The sequence below is a fragment of the Protopterus annectens genome, chromosome 2.part0, assembly GCF_019279795.1.
Source record: "Protopterus annectens isolate FY-2018-M chromosome 2.part0, PAN1.0, whole genome shotgun sequence".
NCBI classification, from domain to species: domain Eukaryota; kingdom Metazoa; phylum Chordata; order Ceratodontiformes; family Protopteridae; genus Protopterus; species Protopterus annectens.
The window spans coordinates 1,153,275,889-1,153,294,421 of NC_056728.1; the positions used below are offsets into that span (position 1 = coordinate 1,153,275,889).

At 41.1% G+C, this 18,533-nt stretch overlaps 1 protein-coding gene across 9 annotated transcripts in view; it reads right to left on the bottom strand.

Annotated features, from left to right (window-relative positions):
- The window catches only part of LIN54 (lin-54 DREAM MuvB core complex component), a 1,508,411-nt gene that overhangs the window by 1,100,824 nt on the left and 389,054 nt on the right, over nt 1-18,533 (bottom strand). Inside the window, exon 3 of one of the 9 annotated variants that reach the window (XM_044061346.1) lies at nt 10,712-10,795. The exons of the other annotated variants lie outside the window; for them this stretch is intronic. The gene's annotated coding sequence lies outside the window, so the exon portion shown is untranslated. The remainder of the gene's footprint in view (nt 1-10,711; nt 10,796-18,533) is intronic. 9 annotated transcript variants of the gene reach the window in all.

The window sequence follows — 18,533 nt, forward strand, 5'->3', positions numbered from 1 at the left end:
TTGGGAGGCTCTCAAAGAAGGATATGCCAGAAAGTACAGTTTTGTACCTACCATAAATGTAGATGTCCAATAGATATGCAACTGCAGTCATAACATATGGGTTGTCCTGCCTCAGGCAGCCCTCGGTCGGCCGGATTCCAAAGTCTGGGTCCGACGTCGGCTGATGTCGCATTTCTCTCCGTCAGAGCGGCTGGAGTATATAAGCATCAGCCGACGCCATCTTCTTCAGTGTTTCTTGCCCCAGATGCCAGGTGCCCTCCAAGGAAGGCTAAAATCAAATTTGTAAAACAAAAATAGGTTTCCAGACAAATAAGTAAGCAATAAACAGATACACCATAACAGATATCCCCAGCTAAGAATAACAGGGAGAGGAGTGGACCCAAGGCATAGAGGGGAAGGAGGGAGGGAAAACCCGACTGCAGTTGCATATCTATCAGACATCTACATTTATGGTAGGTACAAAACTGTACTATGTCCTTCAAGAATGCAACTGCAGTCATAACATATGGGTTGAATACCATAGCTTAGCTGGGGGAGGTGGTATGCTCTAGGAAAAGGATGGTGTAGCTAGCAATCCCTGCAGGACTGCCGAAGCAAAGCCTGCTCTGGATCTGGAAAATAAAGGGAGGTTGTAGTGTTTGGAAAATGTATGCACGGAGCTCCATGTAGCAGCTTCTAGAATATCCTTTGTAGGCACCCCTCTTAAGAAGGCTGTGGAGGTGGCTGTAGCTCTGGTAGAGTGTGGTCTGATATTGGCTGGCACACTCTTTCCATGGAAGGAATAACAATATCTGATGCAATTGTCCAATCCATTTTGAAATTGTCTGTTTGGAAATTGCTTTTCCCTGTACTCCAGGAGCGTAAGCTACAAATAGCTGGTCGGACTTCCTACTGATCTTGGTTCTGTCTAGATAGTAGCGAAGTTGTCTATGTATGTCCAAGGTATGCAACAGTCTTTCCCCTTTGTTTTCAGGATTGGGGAAGAAAGTAGGCAGGTGAATTGCCTGATTTAGAGAGACCCTAGATACCACTTTTGGCAGAAAGGAAGGATTAGTTCGTAAGGAGACCCTGTCTCGGTGGAAGATTATGAAGGGTGGTATTGCCATTAGTGCCTGTAATTCTGAAACCCTTCTAGCTGAGGTAATGGCCAGCAGGAAAGCTGTCTTCCAGGACAGAAATTGTAAATCCGCTGAAGCTGCTGGCTCGAATGGAGGTAGAGTCAATTTTTCTAACACAAAATTGAGATCCCAAGCTGGTACTGGTGCCTTTCTTGGAGGTTTTATATTCTTGATCCCTCTAAGAAATTGCCTTAGCAAAGAATGTGAGAACACAGGTGGGTCAGTGTTGTATCTAGCTGAGATAGCTGAAGCATGTATTTTATGGAAGAGTATGAAAGTCCCTTATTTAGCAATTCTGCCAAGTACTCCAGAATGAGTGGAATGCTCAGTACTGATGCATCTTGACCCTTGTTGGTATTCCAAATGCTGAAGCGCTTCCATTTGGCTGAGTAAGCCCTTCTGGTGGATGGTCTGCGGGCTTCTGTTAGTATCCGTTGAACTTCCTTGGAGAGAGATAAATTGAGGTTATTTATGTGATCTTCCAAGCTGTTAGCTGTAGAGTCTGGAGGTTGGGATGAGCTGTCCTGAAGTTGTGTTGAGTCAACAGTTGAGGCCATTTGGGAAGGGCCCACGGTTTGTTGTGACATATGCTCCGTAGTAGTGGGTACCAGTGTTGTCTCGGCCAGTTGGAGCTATTAGGATTCCCTTTGGCTGCTCTGCTTTGATCTTTAGTAACACTGTGGTCATCAGTGGCAGAGGTGGAAATGCATAGATGACTAGGGAGCTCCAGCTGAATGAGAGAGCATCTATCTTCCATGCTTGTGGATGATTTGTCCTTGAGCAGAACTTTTGTAGCTGATGATTGAGTTGGGAGGCAAATAGGTCTACGTCTGGCCTGCCCCATGCCGAGGTTAGTTGTGCAAAGATGTCTGGATGTAACCTCCATTCGTGTGGGTCTAGGAAATTCCTGCTTAGACTGTCCGCCAGAACATTGTCTCTGCCTGGAACAAATTGGGACTGTAGCTGTATGTTCAGACTCAGTGATTTTTCCCAAAGATTCATTGTTAGCCTGCAAAGGGGGTAAGAGTGAGTACCTCCCTGCTTGTTTATGTACCACATCACAGTGGTGCTGTCTGTCCTTATTAGAAGGTGGCCTTGATGAAGTTGATGTCCAAAGGCCTCGATGGCATGCATTACTGCCAGCATTTCTTTTTGGTTGATATGCAGATGTTCTTCCTTTGGGTTCCATTGCCCTTGAATACATCTGCCGTCCATGTGCGCCCCCCATCCATGGTCTGAGGCGTCTGTGGTAATGGTCTGTGTTGTCTGAGGTTTTTTGAACGGCATGCCTGTATTTGACTGACTTGCTGAGGCCCACCATAGAAATTCCTTTTGAAGACATGGAATGAATGGGATAATTGCTTCTAGGTTGTTGTTGTGCTGAGACCATAAGCTCTTTAGATACCATTGAAGTTTTCTCATGTGTAGTCTTGCTAGTGGGACCAGGAGAATGCAAGATGCCATGAACCCCAGGGCCTGTAGGAATCTCCTTGCAGTCATCTGGGAGAGGTTTGCTAAACTCTTGAAGTAATGAGTTAACTGCTCTTGCTTGTCTTCTGTCAAGTAGGCCATTTGAGAGGCTGTGTCTAGTTTGGCTCCTAAAAAAGTTATTTGCTGGGATGGTAGGAGTCTTGACTTTTGAAAGTTGACTGTGTATCCCAAAGCCTGTAGCAAGTGTATGACATAATTCAAGTTTTTTGTCAAGGTTAGTTCGTTGTCCGCTTGTATGAGGCAATCGTCCAGGTAGGGGTAGATTTGAATCCCCTGGAGTCTGCAATGAGCAATTACTGATGACAGGCATTTCGTGAATACTCTGGGTGCAGTAGATAAGCCAAAAGGCAATGCTGAGAATTGATAATGCTCTGGCCCTGCAAGAAATCTGAGGTATCTTCTGCAGCTGTGTGATAGGGACATGCAGGTATGCCTCCTTGAGGTCCAGAGTAATCAGCCAAGATCCCTTGCCCAGCATGGGAAGGAGCTGCTGTAACGTCAGCATTTTGAACTTTGGTACTATGAGAAAAGTGTTTAAAGCGGACAAGTCCAGTATCGGTCTCCATTGATTTTGTTTTCTTGGAACAAGGAACAGTCTTGAGTAAAACCCCTGACCTTGTTCTTGTTGAGGAACTTTTTCTATTGTTTTGATCTGAGCCAGCAGAGAAATTTGCTTGATAGCCTCTGCCTTTTGATTTTGTGGAAGATTTGGCATGCCTTGTTTTCTTGGTAAGGTATGAAAATAGAACCTGTAACCATGATCTATAATGTCCAATATCCATTTGTCTTTTATCAGTTTGTGCCAATTTTCTGAGAACAGAGATAACTTTCCTCCCAAAGGGGCTTGATTTTGCTCCTTGGTCGGAGAAGTTAGAGTCAAGTCATTGAGATTGTCCCTGAGTGACAGGGGAAACCCCTGTGTCACCTCTTTGGTTTGTTGGTTGCCATTGGCGTCCCCTGTAGGATCCTCTATATTGCCCTCTGCCACGGGCACGCCTGTTCTTGCCCCTTTGAAATTTTTCAGTATTTGGGAATGACCATTTTTTAGAAGGCCAGTTCCTGCTGAACCTGGGGGGCTGAACCTGGAGAAAATCTTTGACTGTCTGAACTGACTTGGCTTTTTCTTCAATGGTCTTTAACACATCTTTAGCATTATCACCAAAAAGTTTGTTCTTTTCCAAGGGAGCATCCAGTAGCTTTGCCTTAACATGATCCGGTAAGGGTTGCTCTTTTAACCATGCATGTCTACGAATGACCGCTCCTGTCATAGCTGCCCTACATGAAGCTTCCAATGCATCATATCCACACTGCAGAAAATTATTACTAACCTGCTGCGAGTTATGGACAGCCTCCTGCAAAGACTTCCTATCTAAAGGGTCAGGAGAGGCTAATTTTTTTTGTAAATCATCCAACAGGGAATCCTAATATTGAAACATATGAAACAGACAATTGAGAGCTCTCATAGTTAAGGTAGTAGAGGTGTAAACCTTCTTCCCCCATCTCTCTAAGGACCTTGCCTCTCTGTCGGAAGGCAAAGGATTTTTGGAAGTGGTAGCAGAAACCCCCTTAGGCCCCTGGGAAATAGTTTCTAAGTCTACAGCATGGGCCCTAAAGAAATGAGAACGGGTTTCAGGGACCCTATAGGATCTGTCAGGCTTGACAGGAGCCGGGGGCAGAGAATCAGGGGTAGCACTGGAGTCAGAGTAAAGGTCGTCCAACACATCAAGCACAGGAGGAATAGCTAAGGGTCTGTGTTGTGGCTTTTTAAGGAAAGTTCGAAGGCGCTTCCTAGAATCAGAAAATTCCTGACCTTGCCACTGGAAATGCTCCCTCATGGAATGCAGAACTTCCCCAAAAGAAATATCCTCAGGAGGAGAGGCCGAAGGAATGGAGTCCTCTGCATCCGAATCCTCGAAAGTCTGAAAAGGGGGTTCCTGGGATTCAGAAAGCACAGAGTCCCCAGAATCTTCATCTGAAGAAAGGGGGTCAGGTGGTTCAACCCTGGGCCTCTTATCAGGAGGAGGCTGGGATCCTCTCTCAGGATGGGCCTGGGAGCCTCTGATCATAGAAATTAGATCTGCGGCCAAGGACATGATTTGGGCTTCAGGGTTAGGCTGAGGCAAGGTTTTAGCAGAGTGATGCTTGGCCTGGCTTGCAGGCTTGGCCTGGCTTGCTGCCTTGGCACGTGTGTAGGCCTTGATAGACAGACATGGGAGGCCTGGCAGCCCCACGTGCAGGGGTAACCTTATCCACAGCAATGGTCTCGGGCATTTCCTCGGTTACAGTATCCAGAGGAAAATCAATAATTGGCGTCGGTGTGGGCTCCGGTGTCGGAGGTATCGGTAGTGCAGTGTCTTCGGTTCCAAGCGGTGGAATAACCGCCTCAGAGGGAACCGGGACACTCGTAGTAAGTTTTGGCGTTGAGTCGGAGGAAGTCGCAGGCCGAGGAGGTCGGTCCCGGTCTTTCCGTTTTTTAGAAATATGTGTAGCCGGTTGTTCCGACGGCATAATGTAAGCAAACTTTTCGCCAAAAAAGTCTTCAGCGAACTCCACCCGGCGCCTGAGAGTGCGCTTATTGAAGCGAGTACAGGCGGCATAGGCCGAGACGTCGTGGTCTGGGCCAAGGCAAGGGAGGCAGTAAGAATGGAAATCCTTATGAGGTATTTGTTTACCACAAGACAAACAATTATTTACTTTTTCAGTTAATTCTGACATCGGCTGCAAGAAAAGGTCCCCAACGGGGTACTTAGCTTTTTTGATGTCTTCAGTTTCGAAGAATACAGGAGCTGACCGACCGGCACTTGCGAACTGCTTCTGCTTCGGGCACAGCGCAGCAAGAAAGACTGGGGAAGATGGCTTCGGCTGATGCTTACATACTCCAGCCACTCTGACGCCGCAGAGAAATGCGACATCAGCCGACGTCGGACCCAGACTTTGGAATCCGGCCGACCGAGGGCTGCCTGAGGCAGGACAACCCATACGTTATGACTGCAGTTGCATTCTTGAAGGACATCACTGTTGAACAAAATAAAGTTCTGTTTCAGGAGACAATGTCCAACTTGTAATGTGTCACAAAGGTATGTATACGAATCTTAGACCAAGTGACTGCAACACAAATACCACTGGCAGAAGATTTGGGAGAAATGTGGATGCGGTAGGAATAAATCTTGTAGAATGGCTGTAGGATAATGAAGCAATTCCATACAATTTTGAGAATAAAACGATGAAAATACAGTCAGTAATCTAAGCAGTTAGAAGGGGAAAGGAAATAAACCGCTGGTCAGACTTATGTTTATTCTTATTCTTCATGTGTCCGAACAACACAAACTGTACATGAACAACAAGCAGGTACATCATGTGTCAGCCACAAAAAGAAAATTGGGGACTTCGACTGACTACTGTATGTATGATTAATGTTCAATGATGTGGCTACTTTGGTTATAAAAGAAGGATTAGTCCAGAGGAACACTATCTTTATGGGGAATAATGCAAAGAGGTTTGGCAAACAAGGCCTAAAGCTATGAAATTCTGGTACTTGCTTTTTATCGGAACAAGAAAACAAATGTCTCAATTTTTGAGGGTATGGCCCAACGAGTCTTTGTGGTGTTGCAGGGATTGGGAAGGCTACCAGCCAACTATCTTTGACATTGGGTGATAACCCAGGAGCAGAAGCAAGCCCCAAATTTCTCGTCCACCTTCACATCGTTCAGCGACAAAGTTTGTTAACTTCCATGGACCCTACTGTGCAAACAGAACACAGCAAAACAATGTAAAATGGAGTAATTACTCCAAAGTTCAATGACAAACTAACCTGAGTATACGTAAAAACTGTGAAAAATATGGAGTCATGAAATTATCACAACTGTGTTTCTTTCCCTGTTACCGAAAAGTGGATCCAGAAAATACAGACACCGGGACCAAAGAAACTTACTCCTTGCAAGTGCTGCCATTCTGGGTCTAGTCCCTTCCCCAGAAATGTTTTACAGATTGAAGGTTCCGAAATCATAAAGAAAGGGGTCAAAATCAATGTGTAATAAAGTGATGTTTTTAAGAGTATGCCTATCAAGTCACTTAACGGACATAGGAGAGGTTAACACTACCAGTGGCCAACTGGCTATGTGAAGGATCTGAACAGAAAGCTCACAACCTGTATTTCTGTTTCTACTCCAGCCAGTATCACAGCACAGTACATTTTGTTCACATGCTACACATGATGCTCGTCTCAACTACGAATAACAGAACAGTGTAATATCACATCCAGGCTAGTAATCGGTCAAAATTCATGACATTAACAAGAATGACTAGTCTGTCCCTAATTTCAACAATTATGACCGATTTGGAGCTTGGTTGTGAGAGATTTGCAATCTGGTTGCGATAATACGTAAGTACCGAAATTCTTTTGCCAATGTAACTGTTCTTTCGGCTTTTCCTGGTTAGGGGTCACCACAGCGGAACTCCAGTCCACCAGTTGGCAGCAAATTTTTTTATGGTGCCGAGGTGCCAGCCCGACACCCAACCTTCAACAAAGGCACGCCCATTCACGCACGTCTTTCGAACGCCACTCGACCGCAGGGAGAACATGCAGACTCCACACAGAAGGCTCTCCAGCCAAGTATCGAGCGGGAGAACCTCTTGCTGTGAGGTGACAACGCTACCGCTGCATCACCGCAGCTTACTCTTTTGCCAATGTAACTGCTACCCAGAAAAAGGTTCTCTATGAAAGAACTTCATATGACAATTGCTTGCTGGTTCAAAGGTTTATGTGTCAGTCTCTAACAGGAACCATAGTCATAAGGACTTTACGACTGCCAGTACCCTCTATGTAGGATCCTCGAGTATCGGATCCAGCTGCTAGGAACTGTACTCCGGAACATACATTGAAAACAGTTTCCCTGCCTACTACTTCTAAAATCCTACAGACACCTTCTAAATATTCCATACCAGCTTCCTCAGCTTCATCTAAGTAGTCTAGGAGCTTGACAGAGGCCGATTTGGACAGGATGATATAGAAGTTCCTCAGGACTCTGAGTTTTTCATGGGAGGTCTAAGCAGCAAGATTCCTATCAGGAAAGCTACAGGTAATCTGGAAGCTGTCAAGGAAAGGAATTTGTCTAGAGAGTACAGAAATAGATATAATTCCTAATGGAAGTTGAATAATAGTGAAAACTCGCCCTCTCTTTAAAAAGGTTGGCAAGAAAGAGGAGGATGGTAGAAATAGTAGATGATAAAGGGCCAATGTTCTGATTTGAATTCATATGGGTAATGTTTCCATTTGCTTCTGTAAGCTTTTTTTTTTTTTTTTTGGAAGAATTCTTCTCCAACTCCAAGAAAAAACTTCACAAACAGGGGAAGCTAGGCTGGACCATAGTACTAAGACTGGAATTGGAGAAAAATGGTTAGCCAGAAGGTACGGAAAAAAGATACTTGATCTTCACTGGCGGAGACATGAGATTCAGATTAAGTTCCTGAATCCCTGGAGGTGGTTTCAGATGAAACCAAAGGGGGGGGGGGGTCGGAGTGAGTGAAGAGCCCTACTTGATGCCAGAAGTGGGCAATGAGATAGCAGAGATCTTCAGACTGCTGGCTTTATGCAGAAAGATTAATAGTGGGGAAGGGGTAAGCATACAGGAGGTCTTCCTGAAAGCTTAGAAGCATAGAGAAGCTGCTCGTGTTTGGATGAGAAATGTTTGTTCTCCGAGGGGGGGGGGGCATCTTTCATCATCTTTCACTTAACATGCACTCCCATCATAGTTGAGGAGCATCCAAAAATACTGAGCAAACGGGAAGAAAAAGAATGGTTAGCAGCGGCAGTTTTGCTGAAAATAACATACAAGGAAACAGGAGATCCTATGTCTAGTTTATCAAGGTGAGGACAAACATGAATCATAGTACTCAACCGCATCTCTGTAATGGCTAGACATTTGGAAGGTATATGAAAAAAACATCAAAACCCGATTTGTAGAAGTGGATATCTGGTTGGAGTATCAAGAAGCCAACTATTCGTGTATGGAAAACAGCTGGACTCTTACTGGTCTCATGTGAGATGCCATGACCACCTAGTATCAGGTAAACACCTTGGGGGTTGGGATGAAAGTAAAGGTTGTTAACCTGAATGGGAGAGACTGTGTCCCAGCTGAAAAAGTAGAGGACTCCCAAAACTCCTATTTACTTTAATGTGGTATATACCGCCTGGAGTACATTTGATCTTACGTGGCAGAAGCATGAGGGACTTGACTGTAAAGCATTCAGAACTTGAAATTAGTTAGATTTAGGATTGATCCCAGGATCCCCGTATTCTTCTCTCTCTCTGTTTTTTTTTTTTTTTTTTTTTGTGTAGCAGTTCCAGAGTCCATTAAACAGCAAACTCTTTCTGACTGGATAAACATTGGGGAAACCTCTTAGTTGATATGGGAAGTAGAATGAAAAAGGGGGTTGTAGAAGCCTCTTATATTTGGCACTCCAAGTATTCTCTGTAATATTATTACCATTCATATTCTGAAAGATATGAAGTCTGAAACTTAAATGCATTATATACCGAATTCAATCCTCACCAATTGTCGCAAAAGAACAAAACTTTGAGGAACAGATGAGATGCAGGTCCGTAACAAATCTCGCAACCTCGTATAGTGAGAAAGCCTACCAATACAGCCAACAGAACAATAGGTTAGCATGGCATGAATTTCTGAAGGACAAGAAAACAGAAACAAGAACAAAGGTCCACTGACCACAAGCGGCCACAGAGGGAGGAAAGGAGAACAGATCACAAGACCTAAGAAAGAAAAATTTGCTAAATCCAGACACATTTGAAGAAATGTTCTCACAGCTTGAGATTCAAAATCCTCCATATCACCATAGCAGCAAATGAGATCCAAGGAGTTAGGGATGCTGGAATGCATTGTGGGAAGAGGGAGATGCTAGAGATTGGGATCCAACATCTTAGAAAAGCTGCTGAGTCAGATCAGAGGTTTAGAACCGGGACCATCAGTGAGGAAGAGTGAAAAGGACAACATGAGATAATTTTTTGCAGATTTATTTTACTCAAATGAACATAACTCTACATCTACAGTAAAAGAAGAAATATTGTTCCCAATCTCTGCAGGGACTACATACTCAGCACCCCTGCCTTCAAGCTACTCAGTGACAGATATTGCCCAGTACTAACAAACATTTACTACAGGACTCATCCTACTGTTTAGGGGGTAGAGTCTATTTCAGTTATCACTTGCCTTACGAGAAAGATCCTTCCATAAGCTTGCCCCAACTCACAGAAGAGGTTACTAATAGAAATGACTGCTTTGGACAATTTCGCCCACTTCAAAAGACATCTAAAAGATAACTTAACTAAAGAATATAAATGTAACTAATTTTGTGATTCTGGCTAACTCTGACCAATTGTTCCTATACTAGCTTCTTACCACAAAACCTGCATTACCTCATATATATGGATTTCTACTGTTTTTTTTTTTTTTTTTTTTTTTTGTAAATATCTATAGATGTCTTACTTTATTCATTTCTAGACTAACTAAGGACTTCAAGACAATGCTGCACTTGCATTCCTACTGTTAAGCCCACCTATTTGCTTCAGTACAACTCCATACACTGGACACCTCTATTACAATCTGCAAAATTCAAACTGGATGTTTATATGTACCTTTCATAACTATATATATATTCTTTCATTTTATTTAATTTAGTTACATTGCTTTATGTATAACTGCATGTGCTTTTAATATCAATTCAATGCCACTATTGTTTGTATCACTGTCAATTGTTTAGAGCTGTGGATCCTTGTTTCCTAATGTTTTGTCTTTTGTACTGCCTAATGGCCTGGGTAGTAGCTGAAAAAGGTCTTGTACCAGCACACCTCACCTGGTTAACAACAAACAAATGAGCACATTCATGTTATGTTAATACAGTATCTAAATAAGTGAATATATTTTGATGGGTATTCTTTACACTTAATATGGTATTAATCAACTCCCAAAGCAAGCAAACCTTCAAGCACAAGGTTCCATTCACTGAATTCTAAGACTTGGATTTATAAGCTACCATAAACACAATAAATATTAATTTTGTAATGTTGAATAAACCAATTACAATACCTCAGTAACCATTCAAGCAACACAGACACTGCAGGAAAGATTTTCTTCACATGAGGCTAAGCACTTTTGACAGTCACTTGATAGCTGAAATATTTAGAGAAATATAAAAATTACAATTCAAATAAACAGTACAACCAATATTAAATCTCTCTCTACTTGTACTAGACATCAGTCAAACATCAGTGTATCATATTAGCTTTAACATGAAATCTAATTCCTTGTGTGTAGCATGATTTTGGAATTATTAATGCAAATATGAAATATTAATATGTGATGCCTAGAGGTGTCAGTAGGAGGTAGCTGCTGAAATGCCTGGAGGTGTCACTAGCCTGTACTGAGTTAAGATATTAAATCTTGGATCGGTGACAGAATTTGATGCAAAGTCATTCCTCGAGGAAAGTTCTGACTGGAAAAAAATTTTTGAATTTTTTTTTCCAGAATGAGTTTTACATAAATTAAGAAATTTTGATACATCTAAACAATTCAATTTTCCACAAAAAACTCATCTTTGTGAAAATAAAAACTGAAGAAATTTTTAAAATGAAAACCAAATAGATAACTGAATTATCCCTCCAGAAATCTCAACTACCTGGTGAATAACACTACAGAAGGCTCCACAGCTACCTAGGGAGTCATTTGAAAGTACTGTAAAAAATCTACTCCTCCTAAGTGGAGGGAAAAAACCCAATACGGTGTGTTGTGAGGGCAGGGGATAAGACCTCTACCAGGTTATAAAATATTCCTCTGCAAATTTTCTAGTCACATTTTAAAGATGGTAGCAGAGGGGGCTGCAATCTACAAGAGAGCAGGAGGAGGCCCAATTTTCTACTAGAGAGCAGAAGTTCTAGGCTTGTCTGTGATGGGTAACTAATCAAATATCCCCTTCCCTGGAACAGATGTGTGTGTGTGTGTGTGTGTGTGTGTGTGTGTGTGTGTGTGTGTGTGTGTTTATGTATACAGATATATATACATACATACACACACACACACACACACACACACACACACACACACACACACACACACACACAACTGACGAAAGTCTGTTCCAGGGAGGGAACACACTTACATGTATACATACATACACACACACATACGCATTACAAAAAATTTGTTGCCACCTTTATGAATGCTTTTTTCCAGAACTTAGGTTAAGTAGGATTCTTGGATGGATCTATTAAAAAGTATGCTTCCAGGGTAGGCAATAGCATCAGCTGCTAGTCTTAGATGTTCAGTGGGTAGGGTGTCAGAAGTGTTACAGCAAGGTTTGACATTGAGAAGTAGTCTTTTTAATCTAATGGCTAGAATGCAATTAAGAGCGAAAATGGGTGTAGAGTGGATAGTGGTCTTGTGAGAGTAATGGGAGAGTGTAGTGGAAGGGGAGCAAGATGATAGTTTTGATGGTGTTGTAAAGCTTGCGCTGCAGTGTGCTTGGGGAAAACTAGCAGTGATGTGTGCTACAGTGCTGAAGTGAGTATTATAAAGTGTGGCTATCAGAATGCAGACATAGGTTGCTTTTTGTGCCCAGATTTAGCAGTGATATAATGGAATTACAGATTTTTTTTTTATTTTGGGGGGGGGGGGGGTTCTGCTTATGGTTGGTCTGAAGTCTTTGATAATGTTTTTTTTGTCTTTGTTTACTAGTCTTTTTACCTGGTTGCAAAGTTGTTTAAATTTTACCAGGCCTGCATAGTTTTTATTTGTTAGTCATTGCTTCTAAATTTTGCCCTTGGCTTGCATAAGTTCCTTAGTAGCCTTAGTCAGCCATGGTTCATTTTGATCCTCTTTAGATGAAGGGACGCAAGGTTATTTAGTGCATCTAGAAATATTCTGCTGAAGTAGTCAACTACCTCATCTAGAGCGACTGTTTACAGCATGTACCATTTGATCTTTTTCAGTGTATTGATGAAGATCAGTGGATTAAAATTAGTCAGGTCCTTTATTTGTTTACACTGATGTTAATTTTGAAAGGAGGAAGCAGTTTGGTGAACAAAGGTGGGGAGGTGATCACTGAGGGTGTTTGGGAGTGTACCAGCAGAGGACATTTTATTAGGATCAGTGACCAGAATCCAGTCTAAAATGGAGTCACTGTCATTGCTCCTATTAGGTCTGGCTGGAGAAGTGATTAAGCTGAGTAAAACTGAATAGCTCAATATCTGAAGATGAGAAGTTAGAGCAGAGGTTTAGCCAACTGACATTTACTTCGCCCGTAAAGATAGTTTCAGTTTTATTATTGGAAATCCAGATAAGGGTCTTTTCCAGTAAGGGTATGTTGTTGCCAGTGGGTATGTAAAGAACTATGACGCTCAATTTTTTTACAGTTATTCATTTTTAGGAAATTAATAATTTTCGCATTAGAAAACTGGGGAATAGTAATTGTGCAGTGAACTATACTGTAGGTGTTTGGAAAAAAAACAATGCAGCATCACATCTTTCAATATGGCTGCAAACTGAGTAACAGCTAGCTTCTAGCTCTCCCAGTGTGGAAAAAAACTTAGGCGAGAAGGCCAGTAGACTTGTGTTAATGGGTAAATTTCAGTAACTGGCTAGTAAGTGCACAGCCTGGATGTCACAAATAAAGAACTACAGAAGACTTGGGGAAAAAAATCAGCTACAACAAACACTGACTGGGGAAAGTTCCACAGCTGTTCAGCAAAAAGCAATGCAACTTTCAGACATGACTTCCAATAATCTACAGGAAGATACAAGACAACTGCATACAGACCTGGTTAAAATAAATAAAACACTGATGGAGTATATCAACACAAACTAAAGGCTGGAAAAAATGGAAGAAGCTTTAAAGAGATATTCAGATGACATGATAAAACTGCAAAAATCAGAGGATGAAATTAAGAAAAGGCTGGCTGAATATGAGAATGCTCAGGAAGAGAGGTTTAACGATAACAGAATTAGAGGACAGAGTATGTAGGGAACATCTGTGATTTTCAGCTAAACCATAGAAGTTAGAAGGAACAGACTAGACTGCCTTAACTTTATGAAAGTACAAATAAGTAACTGGACTGGTATTCCACAACAGGAGTTGTTCACTGAAAGGGCACATCGTGTGTATGCTTCAAACCTAGCTATAAGAAAGCAACCTAGACCTTTAATAGTAAAGATCCAATCCTACCAGCGGGAATTGATTCTGACAAAACTGTGGCAGAAGGACAAAATACTAAATGTGGGAGACAGCAGAGTGTCCGTGGGGAATGATTACTCATTGTACAACAGTCAAAAGAGAAGTAAAATTCATTCCACTATTCACAGAATGTCGAGACGCAGGTGTGAGATCCAAATTGCTGTATCCAGCTGTCTTTAAAGTATTTTTCCCTGGAGGGTCAAAATTATTTTTTGATTAAGTGCATGCTAAGGAGGAAATAAAAGTTTGTCCAACAAAAAGTGAGCTGTGAAACTGAAGGTGATTCTCCTTCTCGTTTCCCTGGTAATAAAAACCAGAGACTGTACCTGTGAAACCTCCAGCATTTCAACAAAAGTGTTGGAGAGAAGGAAGGGAGCATGAGACTTGACTAGAAGAATCAAGAGTACATTGGAAATGAAGCAGAGACAGGATTTAGATGCTGGAGAACAGTAATAAAACCAGTAACTGGGATTACAATGCAGTAATTACATTTGCGAAATACAACAGAACAAGAAATTCTGGAAATATTGGACTTTTTCAGACTTTGTTGGATTTGTAGTAGACTCAAAAGTATATGCCCTACTTCATGTCATTAATGTTTGGAAAATGCTTTGGGGAGGGAAGAGAGGGGAGAAAGCTAACTGTAAATAAAGAAAACACTTTCTTTTCTTAATAGTATTGTATTTGTGATGCATGGTTTTCCACTGTATTTGTGATGCATGGTTTTCTTTGCATGCTATTTTTAATTGTAATGAGGATTGTAAACAGGTGTTGATTTTCTTTTTTGCCCCTCTTCTCTCTTTCTTCTTGTACAGTTTTGAGAAATACAAGCAATGCAATGATAAAAATGGAGCCTGGTTAAAATGCCATGACCAAGTTAAACTTAATGTGCTTTTTTCTCTTTCTTGCATGGGGAAATGACTGTCTTATGGAAATTAGATTGACTAGATTTAAGAGAGAGCAAGTAAATGAAAAAGAATATTAAATGTTACGAGGCCTTTGTTTTCTAGCAAATGCATGTATACTAAGGAGCAATTCTGCAGCTTGACTTCGTGTCTCCCTGGAGAGGATCTCAAACAAAAACTGGAGGAAGGAGATTGGCTGACGGAAAACAAGAGAGAAAGTGGACAGGACTTTATGTTCTCTGAAAACAATCATGGATTTTGCCAGCTTTGAGAGCTTTAAAGATAATACAAAACCAATTAGACTTGAAGCAAAGTTTTCACATTTTTTAAATGCAATGGGACACCAACATAAATAGGTGCTTTTGCTTTTTCTTTTTCGCCCTTCTCTCATTTTCTTTGCTCAGTTTTAAGAAATGTAGGCACTGCAATGAAAACAGGAAGAAAGAGGGGAAGAGAGGGGGGGTGAGAGGAAAAAGCCTGGTTAAGAGAGCATGACAAAAGAAAAATCAGTATGCTTTTTCCCATGCTTACATAGGGACACGACTGGGTTATGACCCTAAAGGATATCCAGTAACAAGTTTATTACAAAGCATATAGATGAAAAAGAATATTTAATATTGTAAGGCTTTTTTCTGGTAAACAAGGTACCCTTAGCAGTTTATTGTCTGGTTTACATTCACTATAAGACAAGTTGATAAAAAGAAATGGCTTGGAGAAAGTGTTTACTGAAAGCATTCAAGTGTCTTCTCAGCTGGGAGAGCTATACAGATAGACAAAATCAACTAGCACATGCTGTACACCATGCGTCTTAGCATGACTAACCTTTCTTTAAGTCTAGACTGTCTGTGTGGCTATCAACTTAGAACTTTTGTTCTTATTAGGAAGCAAATAAGATGTGCATAGTTTTAAGTGTTATTATGTTAATAGGTTTTAGGGGGTTGGGGGTTCGTCTGTATGACGGCTTTCAAAAAATAAAAAAAAGTTATGCAAAATGTGACATAGGCACACATGGATTTGACAAGAAACAACTGTATAAAAGACCGACCTGTCAAACAGTATATGCATGTAACATTAAAGCTGGAAATGGACATTTAACAGAAAAGTAGTTATACATAAAAAGGTGATAATAACTATACAAGAAAAATAAGGGATTACCTTGATAACATGCATGAGTTTAGAAACACTGCTGTTCAGCAGCTGCGTTTTGTTAAGTCTAGAGCACAAAAACTTTTAGCACAATGACACAGGCAACAGAAAGTGGAAAGGGCTGTCACCAAGCATAGGGAGCCTATAACAAGGAAAATAAGCCATCCTGTTGAAGTATTAGAAATATTTTGGAAATGTTATGAAAGTTTGTATAAAGCAGAGAAAAATGGAAATCAAGAAAAAGGTACAAATGGAAATCTTTATGGAAGAATTAAATATGCCAAGGTTAGAGGTAGATGAGGCTCAAGTACAAATAGGACAGGAAGAGATGAGATAAAAATGCCTATGTATAATCAATCTACAGGAAAATCCCCGGGAACAGATGGTATCCTGTGGAAGTTTGGAAGCTAGGAGGGAAAAAACTGATAATATCTGGAAGGTCTGGTTTAACAGTATTTTAAGAGGAGAAGTACCAGCATCCTGGAAGAAGGTGGTGGTTAGCTGTAATACCTAAAGAGGGAAAAGATCCATCGGATCCAGCTTCATATAGGCCCATTTCAATACTAAACTAAACCATGATTATAAAGTGTTTATGTCTATAACAGCTAAAAGAATGGCAAAATTAATACCAAAATTGACAGATTTGGATCAGTGTGGTTTTGTGGAAGGGAGGCACAAATTTGACATTAGCAGAATACTGATGATCCAAAGGCAAAGGGAAACAGAATATCAGAAAAATAACACTTTTATTGGTGAGTCTTGATGCAAAGAAAACATTTGACAGAGGAGACTGGGACTTCGTGAGCAGGGCAATGGAAGCATTTGCTTTCCCTGACACAATTATAAGGTTGATTACGAGTATATATGGGGGATCAGAGATGAAAATTAAAGTGGGTGGGGTCTTTTCTGATAATTTCTGCTTGAGTAGAGGAAGCAGTCAGGGTTGCCCACTTCCCCTTTGTTGTTGTTGACAAAGAAAATAAGGGACTTAGGAAAAGCTGGCTCTACTTGAAGATATTATTTTACGCAAGACAAAACCAGAAATGGATGCTACAATGTTGTGGAACATTTTAAACAGTATCAAATCTTCTTGAGATACAAAATGAATGAAGCTAAAACAAAGGCAATAGCGGTAAATTATTTATCCACACACGAATTGGTCCAACAATATCCATACTTATGGGGACATGACAAAATGAAGTATTTAGAAGTATGGATTACACATGACTATTGGCAGCTAAAGATATGTGGGAAGAGACTAAACAGAAGATAATACAAAAATTGAAAAACTGGAAGCTCTGGTTTATGGATATGGATACTAAGATACAAGTAATTAAAATGGTTTAGTCCTTTAGTCTTAAACACAGGTCAGGGGGTGGCCACAGTGGTGCAGCGGTTAGAGTTGCCACCTCACAGCAAGAGGTTCTCCGGTTCGATCCTTGGCTGGGGTGCCTTCTGTGTGGAGTCTACATGTCCTCCCTGTGGTTGCGTGGGCTTCCTCCGGCTGCTGCGGTTTCATCCCACATCCCAAACATATGCTGTAGGTGGATTGGATACACTAAATTGGCCCTAAGCGTGAGTGTGTGTGTGTGTGCCTTCTGTGGAAGGTTGGGCACTGGGCTGGCAACTCGGCACCGTAAAACTCCACTGCCAATCATGAGCGGACGGTGATCCGCTGTGGCGACCCCTAACCAGGAAAAACCGAAAGAAGAAGATGAAGTCTTAAACACAGGTCAGGCATAGCAATTAAAAAAAACAGTTGAAGGATTTTATCTGGGAAGGGAAGACAACAAAGGTCAAGTGGGATAAGAGGATTCTTCCAATAGAACAAGTAGGACTAGGATTACCCAATTTGAGGGGTTATTTTAACACAGTTAAGGCTTTTATAGACAACACAAACAGAAAACTTTAACACACGTGGAAAAGAATGATGATACAGGAAGGCGGCTCAAGAAATAAGGAGAGACTGTGATTTTGGATGCAGACTCTTAAGAACAAAAATGATGCAGGGAATTACATTCATAAAATAGCAGGGAGTATTCTGAGAAATAAACCAGCATGAGAATGGAGAAATGAGATTCTGCCGATCGGGATTGACTGTGGTTAGGGATACAGATAATAGGCAAGAGGGGGCTGGAATTTATTGCAGAAAAATGGCAAAGGAACCAAGGTACTGGGAACAAATAACTAGAAAGGGAAAAGTAATAGAATGGGAAAGAGGCCAAGAATTTATTTGGACTTCAGGTTAGAGACTGCCTTCTCTATCAATGACTAATAGAGTACAGGCAAAGAGAAAGAAATAGGGGGTCCTAAATGAAAGACCAGCATTGTTAGAGTTTTTAACAGAATGTAGAACAGAAGCTGCTATTAAAAAAGGAATAATTAGTAAAGCATATAAAATGTTGCATAATTATAAGAATCAACGAGGACCTTCGAAAAGGATTGGGAAGAGAGATTGGATAAGCAAATTCAAAGAGACAATGGGGAGATGTATGTTTATTTCCTAAATATGCAAGTCTAGAAGATTTAGGATCTTTGCCTGGAAGTGTTTACATAGCTATTTTTATACCCCAAATAAACTGAATAGAAAATGTTGGAGGTATGACGGGCAAGAAAGCAGTAGCTGGGAACA